At 41.7% G+C, this 18937-nt stretch overlaps 1 protein-coding gene across 7 annotated transcripts in view; it reads right to left on the bottom strand.

The window, feature by feature from the left end:
• phf21ab (PHD finger protein 21Ab) overlaps positions 1-14978 on the bottom strand; it is a 74413-nt gene extending 59435 nt beyond the window's left edge. For all 7 annotated transcript variants that reach the window (XM_045688058.1, XM_014123996.2, XM_014123997.2 and 4 more), the window contains exons 1-2: positions 14738-14978; positions 12202-12240 (exon numbers count right to left, since the gene is read on the bottom strand). The gene's annotated coding sequence lies outside the window, so the exon portion shown is untranslated. The remainder of the gene's footprint in view (positions 1-12201; positions 12241-14737) is intronic.
• Positions 14979-18937: the final 3959 nt, after the last annotated feature.

Here is an 18937-nt window from a genome sequence, read left to right on the forward strand (position 1 = left end):
GGCGTCACTACAGACACCCTGGTTCGATTCCAGGCTGTATCACAACTGGCCGTGATTGGGAGACGCATAGGGCGGCACACAGTTGGCCCAGCGTCGTCCGGGTTTGGTTGGTGTATGCAGTCATTGTAAATAACTTGTTCTTACCCGACTTGCCTTGTTACATTTAACTTTTTTTTTTTTTTTTACCTGTTGTGGTATAGGGGGCAGTATTTTCACGGCCGGATAAAAAAAAACGTACCCGATTTAGTCTGGTTACTACTCCTGCCCAGAAACTACAATATGCATATAATTAGTATATTTGGATAGAAAACACTCTAAAGTTTCTAAAACTGTTTGAATGGTGTCTGTGAGTATAACAGAACTCATATGGCAGGCCAAAACCTGAGAAGATTCCATACAGGAAGTGCCCTGTCTGACAATTTGTTGTCCTTCTGTTGCATCTCTATCCAAAATACAGCATCTGTGCTGTAACGTGACATTTTCTAAGGCTTCCATTGGCTCTCTAAAGCCGCCAGAAAGTGGAATGGGGTGTCTGCTGTCTCTGGGCAAAGAACAGCAGCAGAATTTGTAAGTGGTCAGCCTGGGGACAGTGAGACTGATGCGCGTTCACGAGACTACTCCATTTTTTTCTTTCAGCCTTTGAATGAATACAACGTTGCCCGGTTGGAATATTATGGCTATTTTACGAGAAAGAAAAATAGAAAAATAAAAAAATAATAAAAAAAATAATAATAATAAAAATCGCATAAAAATTTATTTTAAACAGCGTTTGACATGCTTCTAAGTACGGTAATGGAATATTTTGAAATGTTTTGTCACGAAATGCGCTCGCACGCGCGTCACCCTTCGGATAGTGACCTGAACGCACGAACAAAACAGAGCTATTTGAATATAACTATGGATTATTTGAAACCAAAACAACTTTTGTTGTTGAAGTAGAAGTCCTGGGAGTGCATTCTGACAAAGAACAGCAAAGGTAATCAAATTTTTCTAATAGTAATTCTGAGTTTAGGTTGTCCCAAACTTGGTGGGTGTCAAATTAGCTAGCCGAGATGGCCGAGCTATGTACTCAGAATATTGTAAAATGTGCTTTCGCCGAAAAGCGATTTTAAAATCGGACATAGCGATTGCATAAAGGAGTTCTGTATCTATAATTCTTAAAATAATTATGTATTTTGTCAACGTTTATCATGAGTAATTTAGTAAATTCACCGGAAGTTTTTGGTGGGTATGCTAGTTCTGAACATCACATGTTAATGTAAAAAGCTGTTTTTTGATATAAATATGAACTTGATTGAACAAAACATGCATGTATTGTCTAACATAATGTCCTAGGAGTGTCATCTGATGAAGATCAAAGGTTAGTGCTGCATTTAGCTGTGTTTTGGGTATTTGTGATGCATGCTAGTTGCTTGGAAATGGCTGTGTGGTTTTTTGTGTCTATGTACTCTCCTAACATAATCTAATGTTTTGCTTTCGCTGTAAAGCCTTTTGGAAATCGGACAACGTGGTTCGATTCAGGAGAAGTGTATCTATAAAATGGTGTAAAATAGTCCTGTTTGAGAACTTTGAATTATGACATTTTGTGGTTTTAAATTTGGCGCTCTGATTTCTCAATGGCTGTTGAATAGTGTGGGACGATTTCGTCCCACCTCCCCTAGAGAGGTTAAAGCATGAAGGAGGGTCCGACAGGCACAGGTGAAAACGCACTGCGTGACCAGCCGAAATTTGGATAACCAGAGCACCCTCTGTGGGGATAGAAAAGCATGACAGGCGAGTGAGTCTAGCTCGAGACCCAGAAGAGGAAAGCACTGAGATGGAGTGAGACAGCTCTTTTTCTGGTTTCTTATTCAGCTTCGAGAAGATACAGGAAAGAAGCATGGATGTGTGTAACACTGCTTGTTCCCTATACTCTGCTACCACCAAACAATCCCCTGTAATAGCCGGCGGCTATTTTGAATTTGTAGATTGAGGTGCCTGTTGGGGGTACGTAAAGTACTAGACAAAAGTTGACATACCTACTCATTCAAGAGTTTCTATTATTACAATTTTCTACATTGTAGAATAATAGTGAAGACATTAAAAATATGAAATAACATATGGAATCATGTAGTAACCAAAAAAAAGTGTTAAACGAAATATATTTTATATTTGAGATCCTTCAAAGTAGCCACCCTTTGCCTTGATGACAGCTTTGCACACTCTTGGCATTCTCTCAACCAGCTCATGAGGTAGTCACCTGGAATGCATTTAAATTAACAGGTGAGCCTTGTTAAAGGTTAATTTGTGGAATTTCTTTCCTTCTTAATGCGTTTGAGCCAATCAGTTGTGTTGTGACAAGTTAGGGGTGGTATACAGAAGATAGCCCTATTTGGTCAAAGACCAAGTCCATATTATGGCAAGAACAGCTCAAATAAGCAACGAGAAAAGATGGTCCATCATTAATGTGGACAATTTCAAGAACTTTGAATGATTCTTCAACTGCAATTGTAAAAACCATCAAGCGCTATGATGAAACTGGCTCTCATGAGGACCGCCACAGGAAAGGAAGATCCAGAGTTACCTATGCTGCAGATGATAAGTTCATTAGAGTTACCAGCCTCAGAAATTGCAGCCCAAATAAATGCTTCAGCGTTCAAGTGACAGACACATCAACTGTTCAGAGGAGACTGCGTGAATCAGGCCTTCATTGTCGAATTGCTGCAAAGAAACCTCTACTTAAGGACACCAATAAGAAGAGACTTGCTTGGGCCAAGATACATGAGCAATGGACATTAGACCGGTGGAAATCTGTCCTTTGGTCTGATGAGTCCAAATTTGAGAGTTTTGGTTCCAACCGCCGTGTCTTTCTGAGACGCAGAGTAGGTGAACGGATGATCGCCGCATGTGTGGTTCCCACCATGAAGCATGGAAGAGGTGGTGTGATGGTGCTTTGCTGGTGACATTGTCTGTGATTTATTTAGAATACTTAACCAGAAAGGCTACCACAGCATTCTGTAACAATACACAATCCAATCTGGTTTGGGCTTAGTGGGACTATCATTTGTTTTTCAACAGGACAATGACCCAACACACCTCCAGACTCTGTAAGGGCTATTTGACCAAGAAGGAGAGTGATGGAGTGCTGCACCAGATGACCTGGCCTCCACAATCACCTGACCTCAACCCAATTGAGATGGTTTGGGATGAATTGGACCAAACAGTGAAGGAAAAGCAGCCAACAAGTGCTCAGCATATGTGGGAACTCCTTCAAGACTGTTGGACAAGCATTCCAGGTGAAGCTAGTTGAGAGAACGCCAAGAGTGTGCAAAGCTGTCATCAAGGCAACTATATTTTGATTTGTTAAACACTTTTTTGGTTACTACATGATTCCATTTGTGTTATTTCATAGTTTTGATGTCTTCACTATTAGTTTTACAATGTATAAAATACAAAAAAAACAACAAAAAACCCTGAATGAGTAGGTGTGTCCAAACTTTTGACTGGTACTGTAGGTCTAGAATGGGACGCAAAGTCCCGTCCCTTTTCGGAACCAGGAAATACCAGCTGTACCAGCCGTCCTGGATCTCCGACATAGGAACTAATCGGATTGCCTGCTTCTGGAGAAGGGAGGATATTTCCTCCCTCAAAACGGGCGCTGAGGCCTCGGGAACAGTTGACGTGAAAACGCAGCAGAAGGGCGGGGAAAGCACAACAAATTGTATCCCGTACCCCGACGTCACTGCTCACATGCGCCTCATTGGTCAGAGCAGACAGCTTACCTCCCGTGAAGTGCCATCTGAGGGGCAAGACACCACATTGTGGACTGGGAGAGTGTGGTTATGTTTCCATGTCCACCCCTCTTGTCTGGATTTGTGTCTGGATTTGGAGACGGGACACTTAATTGAACAACTAACACGGGAGACAACACTTGACACCCATGAACACTGTGGAACTTGGAGCTGAAACTGTTCATGAGCCAAGGTTTGCCTAAAGCCCAGCCTACTCTGGGTACAAGGGCTCTGGCGATCAGTGACGTACCCCGATTGGCAGTGCCACTTGTGGGTACTGTTGTCACAACAAACCTCACTCAATTTAGGTTATAAGGTGTGTTCTGGTAACTGTCTGGCACCCAGGGCTGGACTACACAAAAATAGACTTCATCATGGAGGTTACCCTACCGACCAGTCATAGATACAGGCAACAAAGCGCCTTGTAACCTAGCTAGGAAAGGGGCAGACAGCTCTTAAAAACAGGCCCCTTCTGTGGTAACAGACAGGGGGTGATTTGTTATTGAATGCAATTACCAGGAATGAAAAGCATTTCGGGGTGAGCTGTGGGATAATAGCATTGTCAGGTCAAGACCCTAGTAAAGACAACAAACACGCAAATGAACTTCCTTGAGATGGTTTCTGACAGTTTGTGCAGAAGTTCTTTGTTTGTGAAAACCCACAGTTTCATCAGCTGTCCGGGTGGCTGGTCTCATATAATCCCGAAGGTGAAGAAGTCAGATGTGGAGGTCCTGGGTTGGAGTGGTTACATGTGGTCTGCAGTTGTGAGGGCGGTTGGAAGTCGAGGTCGAACGATTAAACGGAATGGCCGATTAATTAGGGCCGATTTCAAGTTTTCATAACAATCGGTAATTGGCCATTTGGCATTTTTGGACACCGATTGTGGCCGATTACATTGCCATCCACGAGGAGCCTGCGTGGCAGGCTGACTACCTGTTACGCGAGTGCAGCAAAGGCCAAGGTAAGTTGCTAGCTAGCATTAAACTTCTCTTATAAAAAACAATCAATCTTAACATAATCACTAGTTAACTACACATGGTTGATGATATTACTAGTTTATCTAGCTTGTCCTGCGTTGCATATAATCGATGCGGTGCCTGTTAATTTCTCATCGAATCACAGCCTACGTCGCCAAAAGGGTGATGATTTAACAAGTGCAGTCGCGAAAAAAGCACTGTCATTGCATCACTGTGTACCTAACCATAAACATCAATGCCTTTCTTTAAAATCAATACACAAGTATATATTTTTAAACCTGCATATTTAGTTAATATTGCCTGCTAACATGAATTTCTTTTAACTAGGGAAATTGTGTCACTTCTCTTGCGTTCCGTGCAAGCAGTCAGGGTATATGCAGCAGTTTGGGCCGCCTGGCTCGTTGCGAAATGTGTGAAGACCATTTCTTCCTAACAAAGACAGTAATTATTTTGCCAGAATTGTATATAATTATGACATAACACTGAAGGTTGTGCAATGTAACAGCAATATTTAGACTTAGGGATGCCACCCGTTAGATAAAATATGGAACGGTTCTGTATTTCACAAAGAATAAACATTTGGTTTTCGAAATTATAGTTTCCGGATTTGACCATATTAATGACCTAAGGCTCGTATTTCTGTGTTTTATTATGTTATAATTAAGGCTATGATTTGATATTTGATAGAGCAGTCTGACTTGTAAGCATTCATTCAAACAGCACTTTCATGCGTTTGCCAGCAGCTCTTCGCTGTGCTTCAAGCATTGAGCTGTTTATGACTTCAAGCCTATGAACTCCCGAGATTAGGCTGGTGTAACCGATGTGAAATGGCTAGCTAGTTAGTTAATGGGGTGCGTGCTAATAGCGTTTCAATCTGTGACGTCACTCGCTCTGAGACCTTGAAGTAGTTGTAGAGCGATGGGTAACGATGCTTCAAGGGTGGCTGTTGTCGATGTGTTCCTGGTTTGAGCTCAGGTAGGGGCGAGGAGAGGGACGGAAGCTATACTGTTACACTGGCAATACTAAAGTGCCTATAAGAACATCCAATAGTCAAACGTATGTGAAATACAAATGGTATAGAGAGAAATAGTCCTATAATTCCTACAACCTAAAACTTCTTACCTGGGAATATTGAAGACTCATGTTAAAAGGAACCACCAGCTTTCATATGTTCTCATGTTCTGAGCAAGGACCTTAATAAACATTAGCTTTTTTACATGGCACATATTGCACTTTTACTTTCTTCTCCAACACTTTGTTTTTGCATTATTTAAACCAAATTGAACATGTTTCATTATTTATTTGAGGCAAAATTGATCTTATTGATGTATTATATTAAGTTAAAATAAAAGTGTTCATTCAGTATTGTTGTAATTGTCATTATTACAAAAATGTAATTTAAAAACAAGAAAACAAATCGGCATTGAAAAACAATCGGTCGACCTCTAGTGGGAAGTACTGCCAAATTCTATAAAAGGAGGCGGCTTATGGTAAATAAATTAACATTCAATTTTCTGGCAACAGCTCTGGTGGACATTCTTGCAGTCAGCATTCCAATTGCACGCTCCCTCAAAACTTCAGACATCTGTGGCATTGTGTTGTGTGATAAAACTGCACATTTTAGAGTGGCCTTCTATTGTCCCTAGCACAAGGTGCACCTGTGTAATGATCATGCCATTTAATCAGCTTCTTGATATGCCACACCTGCCAGGTATGGATCTTGGCAAAGTAGAAATGCTCACTAACAGGGATGTAAACAAATTTGTGCAAAACTTTGAGAAATAATCTTCGTGTGCCTTTGGAAAATTTTGGGGACCTTTTATTTCAGCTAATAAAATGGCGCCGGAAGAAATGGCAGCAGTTTTACGGGCGCCCAACCTTTGTAACTTATTTTGTACATAATGTTTCTGCAACCGTATCTTACGGCAAAAAAGAGCTTCTGGATATCAGGACAGCGATGACTCACCTCAGATTAGACGAAGATTTTTTCTACAACAAGGAGGACGCACAAGACATTCTCCAAACACCCCACAGGGCCGACATCCCCGTTATTTGCAAGAGGAAGCGACGCAGGTACAGAGGACAAAGAGCCGGTGCCTGGTCAGGACCCAGAGAAGGCGAGTGGGAAAGCTGCCGTTACCGTCAATACTACTCACCAACGTGCAATCATTGGACAATACATTTGACAAGGTATGATTACGAATATCCTACCAACGGGACATCAAAAACGAATATCCTATGTTTCACAGAATCGTGGCTGAATGACGACATGGATATTCAGCTAGTGGGATATACGCTGCACCGGCAAGATAGAACAGCACACTCCGGGCGGTCTGTGCATTTTTGTAAACAACAGCTGGTGCGCGAAATCTAAGGAAGACTCTAGATTTTGCTCGCCTGAGGTAGAGTATATTGTGATAAATTGCAGGCCACACTACTTGCCTAGAGAGTTCAGCTATACTTTTCGTGGCTGTTTATTTACCACCACAGACAGATGCTGGCACTAAGACCGCAAATCAGTCAGCGGTATAAGGAAATAAGCAAACAGGAAACCACTCACCCAGAGGCGGAGCTCCTAGTGGCCGGAGTCTTTAATGCAGGGAAACTTAAATCAGTTCTACCAAATTTCTATCAACATGTTAAATGTGCAACCAGAGGGAAAAAAATCTAGATCACCTTTACTCCACACACAGAGATGCGTACAAAGCTCTCGCTCGCCCTCCATTTGGTGAATCCGACCACAACTCTATCCTCCTTATTCCTGCTTACGAGCAAAAATTAAAGCAGGAAGCACCAGTGACTCGGGACCAGTGACTCGGGCTATAAAAAAAAGTGGTCAGATTAAGCAGATGCTACACTACAGGACTGTTTTGCTATCACAGACTGGAACATGTTCCGGGATTCTTCTGATGGCATTGAGGAGTACACCACATCAGTCACTGGCTTTATCAATAAGTGCATCGAGGACGCCATCCCCACAGTGACTGTACGTACATACCCCAACCAGAAGCCATGGAATTCAGGCATGAGCTAATGGCTAGAGCTGCCGCTTTCAAGGTGCGGGACTCTAACCCGGAAGCTCACAAGAAATCATGCTATGCCCTGCGACGAACCATCAAACAGGCAAAGCGTCAATACAGGGCTAAGATTGAATCATACTACACCGGCTCCGACGCTCGTCTTATGTGGCAGGGCTTGCAAACTATTACATACCACAAAGGGAAGCACAGCCGCGAGCTGCCCAGTGACACGAGCCTACCAGATGAGCTAAATCACGTCGATGCTCGCTTCGAGGCAAGCAACACTGAGGCATGCATGCGGCATCAACAGTTCCGGACGACTGCGTGATCACGCTCTCCGTAACCGACCTGAATAAGACCTTTAAACAGGTCAACATACACAAGTCTGCGGAGCCAGACGGATTACCAGGATATGTGCTCTGGGCATGTGCTGACCAACTGGCAGGTGTCTTCACTGACATTTTCAACATGTCCCTGATTGAGTCTGTAATACCAGCATGTGCCCAAGAAAACAAAGGCAACCTGCCTAAATGACTACAGACCCGTATCACTCACGCCCGTAGCCATGAAGTGCTTTAACCTGTTATGGCTAGGGGGCAGTATTTTCACAGCCGGATAAAAAAACATACCCGATTTAATCTGATTATTACTCCTGCCCAGAAACTAGAATATGCATATAATGATTAGCTTTGGATAGAAAACACTCCAAAGTTTCTAAAACTGTTTGAATGGTGTCTGTGAGTATAACAGAACTCATTTGGCAGGCCAAAACATGAGAAGATTCCATGCAGGAAGTGCCCTGTCTGACAATTTCTTGCCCTTCTTGATTATCTCTATCCATTACAGAGGATCTCTGCTGTTACGTGACACTTCCTACGGCTCCCATGGGCTCTCAGAAGGCGGCAAAAAGCTGAATCGTGGCTTTGCAGGCTCTGGCTGAAAAAAAGTAGCGCGTTTGGGTAGTGGCTAGTTACAGTACTGTGAGACTCAGGCGCGTGCCCGCGTCGACCCCATGCCTTGTTTTCTTTCGTCTGTTTACCTAAACGAAGATTCCCGGTCGGAATATTATCGCTTTTTTACGAGAAAAATTGCATAAAAATTGATTTTAAACAGCGGTTGACATGCTTCGAAGTACGGTAATGGAATATTTAGAAATATTTTGTCACGAATTGCGCCATGCTCGTGACCCTTATTTACACTTCGGATAGCGTCTTGAACGCACGAACAAAACGCCGCTATTTGGATATAAAGATGGATTATTTTGGACCAAACCAACATTTGGTCCCAGCAGTCCTGGGAGTGCATTCTGACGAAAACAGCAAAGGTAATCAAACTTTTGTAATAGTAAATCAGAGTTTGGTCAGGGCTAAACTTGGTCGGTGTCTAAATGGCTAGCCGTGATGGCTGGGCTATCTACTGAGAATATTGCAAAATGTGCTTTCACCGAAAAGCTATTTTAAAATCGGACATATCGAGTGCATAGAGGAGTTCTGTATCTATAATTCTTAAAATAATTATGTTTTTTGTGAACGTTTATCGTGAGTAATTTTGTAAATTCACCGGATGTTTGCGGGGGGTATGCTAGTTCTGAACGTCACATGCTAATGTAAAAAAGCTGGTTTTTGATATAAATATGAACTTGATTGAACAAAACATGCATGCATCGTATAACATAATGTCCTAGGGTTGTCATCTGATGAAGATCAAAGGTTAGTGCTGCATTTAGCTGTGGTTTTGTTTTTTGTGTAAAATAGTCATATGTTTGCAAAATTGGAGTGTTCTGGTTTTTAGAGGAGTTTGTATTTCACGCCACGCCCATCATTGGATATTGGAGCAGGTGTTCCGCTAGCGGAACGTCTAGATGTAAGAGGTTAAAAGGCTGGTCATGGGTCACATCAACACCATTATCCCAGAAACCCTAGACCCACTCCAATTTGCATACCGCCCAAACAGATCCCAGATGATGCAATCTCCATTGCACTCCACACTGCCCCTTCCCACCTGGACAAAAGGAACACTTATGTGAGAATGCTATTCATTGACTACAGCTCAGCGTTCAACACCATAGTACCCTCAAAGCTCATCACTAAGCTTAGGACCCTGGGACTAAACACCTCCCTCTGCAACTGGATCCTGGACTTCCTGAAGGTCCGCCCCCAGGTGGTGAGGGTAGGTAGCAACACATCTGCCACGCTGATCCTCAACACTGAAGCTCCCCTGGGGTGCGTGCTCAGTCCCCTCTCCTGTACTCCCTGTTCACCCACGACTGCATGGACAGGCACGACTCCAACACCATCATTAAGTTTGCAGATGACAGAACAGTGGTAGGCCTGATCACCGACAACAACGAGACAGCCGATAGGGAGGAGGTCAGAGACCTGGCCGGGTGGTGCCAGAATAACAACCTATCCCTCAACGTAACCAAGACTAAGGAGATGATTGTGGACTACAGGAAAAACAGGACCGAGCATGCCCCAATTCTCATCGATGGGGCTGTAGTGGAGCAGGTTGAGAGCTTCAAGTTCCTTGGTGTCCACATCACCAACAAACTAGAATGGTCCAAACACACCAAAACAGTTGTGAAGAGGGCACGACAAAGCCTATTCCCCCACAGGAAACTAAAAAGATTTGGCATGGGTCCTGAGATCCTCAAAAGGTTCTACAGCTTCAATATCGAGAGCATCCTGACTGGTTGCATCACTGCCTGTTACAGCAATTGCTCAGCCTCTGAACGCTAGGCACTCCAGAGGGTAGTGCATATGGCTCAGTACATCACTGGGGCTAAGCTGCATGCCATCCAGGACCTCTACACCAGGCGGTGTCAGAGGAAGGCACTAAAAATTGTCAAAGACCACAGCCATAGACTTCTCTCTACTACCGCATTGCAAGCGGTAACAGAGTGCCAAGTCTAGGACAAAAAGGCTTCTCAACAGTTTTTACCCCCAAGCCATAAGACTCCTGAACAGGTAATCAAATGGCTACCCGGACTATTTGCATTGTGTGTGTCCCCACCCCTCTTTTTACGCTGCTGCTACTCTCTGTTTATCATATATGCATAGTCACTTTAACTATACATTCATGTACATACTACCTCAATTGGGCCGACCAACCAGTGCTCCCGCACATTGGCTAACCGGGCTATATGCATTGTGTCCCGCCACCCACCACTCGCCAACCCCTCTTTTACGCTACTGCTACTCTCTGCTGATCATATATGCATAGTCACTGTAACCATATCTACATACTACTTCAATCAGCCTGACTAAGTGGTGTCTGTATGTAGCCTCGCCTCTTTTTACTGTTGTTTTATTTCTTTACTTACCTATTGTTTACCTAATACCTTTTTTGCACTATTGGTTAGAGCCTGTAAGTAAGCATTTCACTTTAAGGTCTACACCTGTTGCATTCAGCGCACGTGACAAATAAACTTTGATTTGATGAAACATGGGACCAACACTTTACATGTTATGTAAAAAATGTTGTTTAGTGTACAATAAACATAACATTTGTTAACATCATCCAGTAGAACTGTTAAAAGAGTGAGATAAAATGTGATATTTGGAAACAAGTGCTTTCATAAATGCATGGCGCGGGCCTCGTTTCACAGGAGCATTGTAAAATATGCTTACTCAATGAAGAAGACTTTTGTTTATTTACTTACATATTGAATTTTATTGTCCAACATCAATTTAATAATTTCTTCATTTTGTGGGTGCCTAGAGTGGCCTTTTTCCTCTGCTGCGGTGCTGAATCACAGCAGAAATGGGGTGTGGGGCGGGCCGGCCCTGGAGTTCGTAGACAGACATGTTTTGTTATTTATTAGACCGAATTAAAATGTTCATGGTTAAATTAAATGAGAGGCCTAGATTGTATTTGAAAACAGCTGTTTTGTTATGTATTAATTAAAATGTTCACACAAATATCCTATAGGACAGGTAATTCGCAAATTATATTACAGAAATATATTTCGAGATTTTTTGTGTTTATGCCAACTGCCCCCCTGACAGACCTAAAGGAACTGTAATTATGATATGCATTTGCGTAAAGCTCATTGATTCAAAGGCCCAAAGTATTACTATGCCAAAGAGACCGCACTTTAAATCCTGCATGACCGCCTTGGTTTATGGATCTGCGTGCAATGTCAAAAGAAAGACAATAATTCCGTTGTCTTCTGAATTGGGATTTTTGTTCTCCGCATGCACGAGAGTAAATAAAACAACTCGGAAATGACATTCGCAGAGCAATGACTAAAAGCCAAGTTCACAAAAGCATCCATTTGGCTAGTTCTGTGGCTCAAACAATTAATAGACAGTGAGAACCAGGAAACCAACGAGTCTGTCCGAGGCGATGTTACAGCCGTCCAGTCCGATTGATTTCCGGGCCAAGGCTGTGAGCCAAGTGAACAATTACAACGGGAGCTGTTGCAGTACTCACCACCTGGCAGTGTGACTGGTCTCCAATCTCTCCGACTCCCTGCAAGACAGGACAAGCAGAGCCCATTAGCCGTACATGAGATTCCCCACCACCACAAATGGGACTTTCAGCATGTTAAAGTTATCCCAATGTTGGAAAACCACCAGAGCAACCGAGCCAAAGTCACGTGTAAGGTGACAGTATTACAGTGATGCCATACTGAAGTCTGTCATGTTAAACATGAGTGGACAACCTGCAGGACAATTCACAACCAAATGTGGGTTGACCAAACATTAATTCTCATGCATGGTTGTGGTCATAACAGACAGTAATAGCACGTATAACAGTCCATCGGTAGCAGTGGGTCGCAATTTCTGATCTAAACCACCTGTACAATCCAGTACCCATGCTTCCTAATGACACAGATTGGTTTGAAACCTACTAGTGTAAAACGTAATCAGGAAATCTCACATAATTCATTAGGTGGGCTACAGTTACTTTACATGAAATTATTTTTTTTTTTAGAGGTTGATTTTATGAAGCTAGAAAAGCTGAGTAAGTAAGAGTATGTGTAATTTAAAGCTTGAGTCACTTCATAAAAATTCCAGTGGCCATTCTAAAGTATGGAGCCGTCCTACAGACCAGCAGTAGAACAGTCAAAAAAAAAACATTACTTAGAAATTATACCCCTAATTGTAAGCTATCAAATTTCACTTTCACACGATCTAAGTAATCTGTACTTCATCTAATGTTCAGAAAAGAATAGCTTACGAGACCATTTAAGCAGGTAGCCTTTATCAGAGTAAAGGCATGCGGTTCAGTCTAGTAATTAACCTGCTGAGGTGAGACGCACAGAATGACAGCCACCTCATCTCCTACCCTGTCAGTGCCAACAGAGCAACCTCGCTCTCTTCCATTCAACACTATTTCACTTCATTTATGCTAGAGATAGAAGATTACAACCTCACAGTATTGTTTTATGGTTTGAGGTTATTTTTAAAGCCAGCATTGGGGATTGATCTAAATACACATGCACACTCACAGGCCTAGGCCTACATACACCCACACAAAAGGGACAGTCCACTTTTGTTCAGTTCTGTGAAGCATAAGGATTTGGAACCTTTATGATGCCTTGATGAGGACCTCATCTTACTTTTCCTAGTTAAATAAGGCTACCTTTTAAATAGACTGTACTGCATAGACACATGACCTTACACAAACATCCTAAATGGCCCTCACTTTGGCCATTTTAAAGCCTTTTGGGGGGCAAACAGTAGGCTACATTTTTCATAATGATTAATATGGCGTTCAATCTATAAAATTACACCGTGAGCATGTTGATTCGTTTTCATAACATAAGGGCCCAAACTCCTCTTTAGCACTATTTGGCCCGGCTATGCACAATGCCATGCTACCAGTTGCATTGTCTTTTTCTGTCTGAAATAGATAACAGTGACTTCTCTTATTGGCTTGTTTTAATACCACTATCTAGGAAGACTGCTTTCAAGGCGCAGTCTCTTTGGATCTGAATAAGTTAGGTAGGTAGCTAACTAGCCGGTTAGGTAAACTTCAGGCACCATCACATACCATTGAACGCTAGGCCTAGGTAAGATGTGAATCAAATAGAAATTTACCTAAGACATTTGAAATGATGGGTTTCAAATTGTAATGTTTTCATACTGAGCTAACATATTTGATAATATTTTATACTAACAGTATTTCAGCGTCAACAAAACAAGTGTTTTATAACTTTCATTTATAAGAGTACAAATTGCTAGCCATCTTGCGCTGTCCAGCCGCTCGCGCACGTTTAATTCGACTTCGTTAGCCAGGTAGCTAGAAATGGCTTGTTACATAGCTAGTTGGTGCAAACTAGAGAGAACAACATCACGTTGTTAGCCAATGGGATGGAGTCAGACTTTATTAGTTAACTTTCACGATTTAAAACTCGTTTCAAAATAACCTATCACTAACTAAAAAAAGGTATACATAGACATCCACGTCAACTAGCTAACGTTAGCTAGCCTCTTCGCAAGCTAAAATAACCGGCTAATACAGGTCGAGCTTTCACAGAAGCCAATCACTACAAGAGCAAGCTAGCTAGCTCGCTACATAAGCCACATAAAACTGTCAACCCTAAATGTACGTTAGAAAACAAGCTAGCTGTCAATCTAGGTAGCTAAGTAATTATAAAATAAAATAAACACCGGTAGCATAAGATTAAGAAAAATATTTTTGGGACAGCTTCAAATATAGAATTTGACTAAATTATCACAAATAGGCACGCGCTGCTGGTTACAAGTTAGAATCAACCCCTTTCTAGCTAGCCATGTCCGCTGCCCTCCAATAGCAGGGCACTTCGCTAGCTAGAGTATCATCCAACTCCTATCATAAGAAATAGCTATGAATAAAAACAGTATCCTTCAAGCCATCTTGCCTATAATAACACACGACGAATTACGGATGTAGGGATCAAATGCATGCGAAAACAACGAAAGTTTCTAAACAATGAAAATGAAACTTCAAATAATAATAAAAGATCCCAACGTGCACTTACCCTCCACTCTACTCAGCAGCAGTCCTTCTCTCCTCAGAAATTTATTAAATAAATATTTACAAAACAACCCAATACCTCTCTACCGAATATCCGATACAATTATGATGTAAATATTAAAATACCCTCCATTGATTAGAGTGTGAGATCTCCGTAGTATATTTTTATTTGTTTAAATAAAATGTGTCCAAAAAGAGAGAAACTGAGATACAAAACAAGAACTCTTCTTCAATCTCATTCACCACAGCCTGAGCACAACTGTTATCAATGCGCTCAAGAGAAGGGAGAAGAAGGGGGTAGGAAAACTATTTCTTAAATGTGACAATTGTAGCCGTTGTACCCCAAATCGATTGATTCATTAATAGTATATTGTTGAAGTTATTCATTTTGAGTCGATTTTCGTCACAAGGTGAAACGAAAATGTGTTTGAAAAGCGAACTATTTTTTTGTCACGGTGCTGCGAATTTATTTCACTTTGCCTAAGGAACATGGGTACTACGCCTTCCATTGCCTAGGGAAAAAACCCGGATGTAAACTCAGTGAAACTCATCTGGAGAGAAGTAGCACTCGGTTCATAGAAATACGCGGAGCAATTTGTTGCTGCTTTGACTTGCCACGGTCCCAATCCTGCGCATTTACCCTCTTTTGTCCTTATTGTCGATTGATGAAAAAGCACCACTTAATTTCGTCTCTTTTTCATAGTCAGTCAATCTGCATTCATTTTCAGTGTTGAAGGGGCGTTCGACATAATAAAACGGTTATACCAAGTATCAAAAATGCTCGAAGAACCGCTGCATATGATTTCTGGTGACGGCTGCTGTGAATATGAGGCGTGGGCAAGCGCCCTTTACAAGTGCGCCATGTTTTTATTATAATATGAGAATAGTTGTTTATGATACAGTGCCTTCAGAAAGTATTCACACCACTTTACTTTTTCTACATATATTGTTGTGTTACAGCCTGGATTTAAAATGGATTTTAAGCTGGCCTACGCACAATACAAATTACTAAAAAATGAAAAGCTGAAATGTCTTGAGTCAATTGTTATGGTAAGCATAAATACGTTCAAGAGTAAACATCTGCTTAATAAGTTGCATGGACTCACTCTGTGTGCAATAATAGTGTTAAACCTGATTTTTGAATGACTACCTCATCTCTGTACCCCATACATACAGATAATTATAAGGGCCCTCATTTGAGCAGTGAATTTCAAACACAGATTCAATCACAAAGACCATGGAGGTTTTCCAATGCCTCGCAAAGAAGGGCACCTATTGGTAGATGGGTAAAAAAAGCACACATTGAATACCCCTTTGATCATGGTCAAGTTATTAATTACGCTTTTGATGGTGTATCAATACACCCTGTCACTACAAAGATAAAGGCATCCTTATGAACTCAGTTGCCGGAGAGGAAGGAAACCGCTCAGGGTTTTCACCATCCGGGACCAGGAGACCCATGAGGCTGCGCACAATTGGCCCAGTGTTGTCCGTGTTATGGGAGGGTTTGGCCTGCCGGGATGTCCTTGTCCCATTGTGCTCTAGCGACTCCTTGTGGCAGGCCGGGCGCATACACGCTGAGTTCGGTCACAAGTTGTAAAGTGTTTCCTCCAACACATTTTTTAAATTTATTTAACCTTTATTTAACTAGGTAAGTCAGTTAAGAACAAATTCTTATTTACAATGACGGCCTACCCCGTCCAAACCATAACCCGGACGACATTGGGCCAATTGTGCGCCGCCCTATGGGACTCCCAATCACGGCCGGTTGCGATATGGCCTGGAATCAAACCAGCACTGAGATGCAGTGCCTTAGACTGCTGGTTCAGTCGGCTTTCCACCAGACACCGGGAGATTAATTCACCTTTCAGCAGGATAATAACCAAAAATACAAGGCCAAATCTACACTGCAATTGCTTGCCAAGAAGACAATGAATGATCCTGTGGCCCGAGTTACAGTTTTGACTTCAATCTACTTGAAAATCTATGGCAAGACCTGAAAATTGGTTGTCTAGCAATGACCAATAGGCAAGAATTATGGGCAAATGTTGCACAATCCAGGTGTGGAAAGCTTTCAGAGACTTATCCAGAAAGACTCAGCTGTAATCGCTGCCAAAGGTGCTTCAACAAAGTATTGACTCAGGAGTGTGAATAATTATGTAAATTAGATATTTCTGTATTTCATTTTCAATAAATATGGCCACATTTTTAAAAACATGTTTTCACTTTGTCATTATGAGATATTGTGCATAGATGGGTGAGGGAAAACAATATTTAATTTAGGCTGTAACACAACAAAATGTGGATTAAGTCAAGGGGTATGGATACTTTCTGAAGGCACTATGTCAAGCTATATTTATGAAGTATAATGAAATATTCTTATAGATCACTACAATGGTATAGCTGTAAAGTGGATTATAACAGAATGTATCAAAAACTGATATAAGCCTAGTATGGAATCTACAATACACACACGTTTATGATACAGGATGAGTTATAGTAGAAACAAACTCATAATATAGATCTCCACACTGATATAACACTTATATGCTCTCATGCATGTAATAAGATTTGTTTGTTCCTTCATGAGTTGAAAAGATCTATGCAATGGTAATATTGCAAAAGGTTTGAGCTTGTTCGTAATGAAGGAAGTGTTGAGGTAGAGAGGAGATTCAGCAACACTTGGAGGACAAATGGAATTAAATAAAAAGCTTCTTTATTGCAAAGAGAAGAACGATAGTTACTGGGAATTGTAACTCCAGTCGTATGAGTAGATACGGAGGCTTTGCTCATTTTTTGGGTTACCCTGCTGCAGCGGCAGCATTGCCTGAGATAATTAATTATGCACACACCTTGAGGGTATGAGAGAACAGGTGCCCCTATATATATTGAGGCTATTTCCCTCAATTTGCCTCCCCAAAAATATTTTCAATGGGACTCCTGAGATCGGGCAGGGCTCGAAGGCCTAGGGGCCTCCACTTTACTCATATAACTGGAGTTACAATTCCCAGTAAGTATTGTTATGTAGTACCAGTTAAAAGTTTGGACACACCTACTCATTCAAGGGTTTTTCTTTATTTTTACTATTTTCTATGTTGTAGAATAATAGTGAAGATATCAAAACTATGAACTAATACTTATGGAATCATGTAGTAACCAAAAAAAGTGTTAAACAAATCCAAATATATTTTATATTTGAGATTCTTCAAAGTAGACACCCTATGTCTTGACAGCTTTGCACACTCTTGACATTCTCTCAACCAACTTCACCTGGAATGCTTTTCCAACAGTCTTGAAGGAGTTCCCACATATGCTGAGCACTTGTTGGCTGCTTTTCCTTCACTCTGCAGTCCAACTCATCTCACATCATCTCAATTGGGTTGATGTCTGGTGATTGTAGAGGCCAGGTCATCTGATGCAGCACTCCATCACTCTCCTTCTTGGTCAAATAGCCCTTACACAGACTGGAGGTGTAAGGGCTATTTGACCAAGAAGGAGAGTGATGGTCATTGTCCTGTTGAAAAACAAATGATACCAGATGGGATGGCGTATTGCTGCAGAATGCTATGGTACCCATGCTGGTTAAGTGTGCCTTGAATTCTAAATAAAATCAGACAGTGTCACCAGCAAAGCACCCCCACACCTCCTCCTCCATGCTTCAGTGGGAACTACACATGCAGAGATCATCCGTTCACCTATTCGTCATCTCACAAAGACACAGCAGTTGGAACCAAAAATTGCAAATTTGGACTCATCAGACCAAAGGATTGGTCTAATGTCCATTGCTTGTGTTTCTTGGCCCAAGCAAGTCTCTTCTTCTTATTGGTGTCCTTTAGTAGTGGTTTATTTGCAGCAATTTGACCACAAAGGCCTGATTCACGCAGTCTCCTCTGAACAGTTGATGTTGAGATGTGTCTGTTACTTGAACTCTGCATGGCATTTATTTGAGCTGCAATCTGAGGTTCAGTTAACTCTAATGAACTTATCCTCTGCAGCAGAGGTAACTCTTGGTCTTCCTTTCCTGTGGCGGTCCTCATGAGAGCCAGTTTCATCATAGCGCTTGATTTTTTGAAGAAACTTTCTTGAAATGTTCCGGATTGACTGACCTTCATGTCTTCAAGTAATGATGGACTGTTGTTTCTCTTTGCTTATTTGAGCTGTTCTTGCCGTAATATGGTATTTTAGCAAATAGGGCTATCTTCTG

This window comes from Salmo salar, chromosome ssa10 (assembly GCF_905237065.1).
Source record: "Salmo salar chromosome ssa10, Ssal_v3.1, whole genome shotgun sequence".
In the NCBI taxonomy this organism is placed as follows: Eukaryota; Metazoa; Chordata; class Actinopteri; order Salmoniformes; family Salmonidae; genus Salmo; species Salmo salar.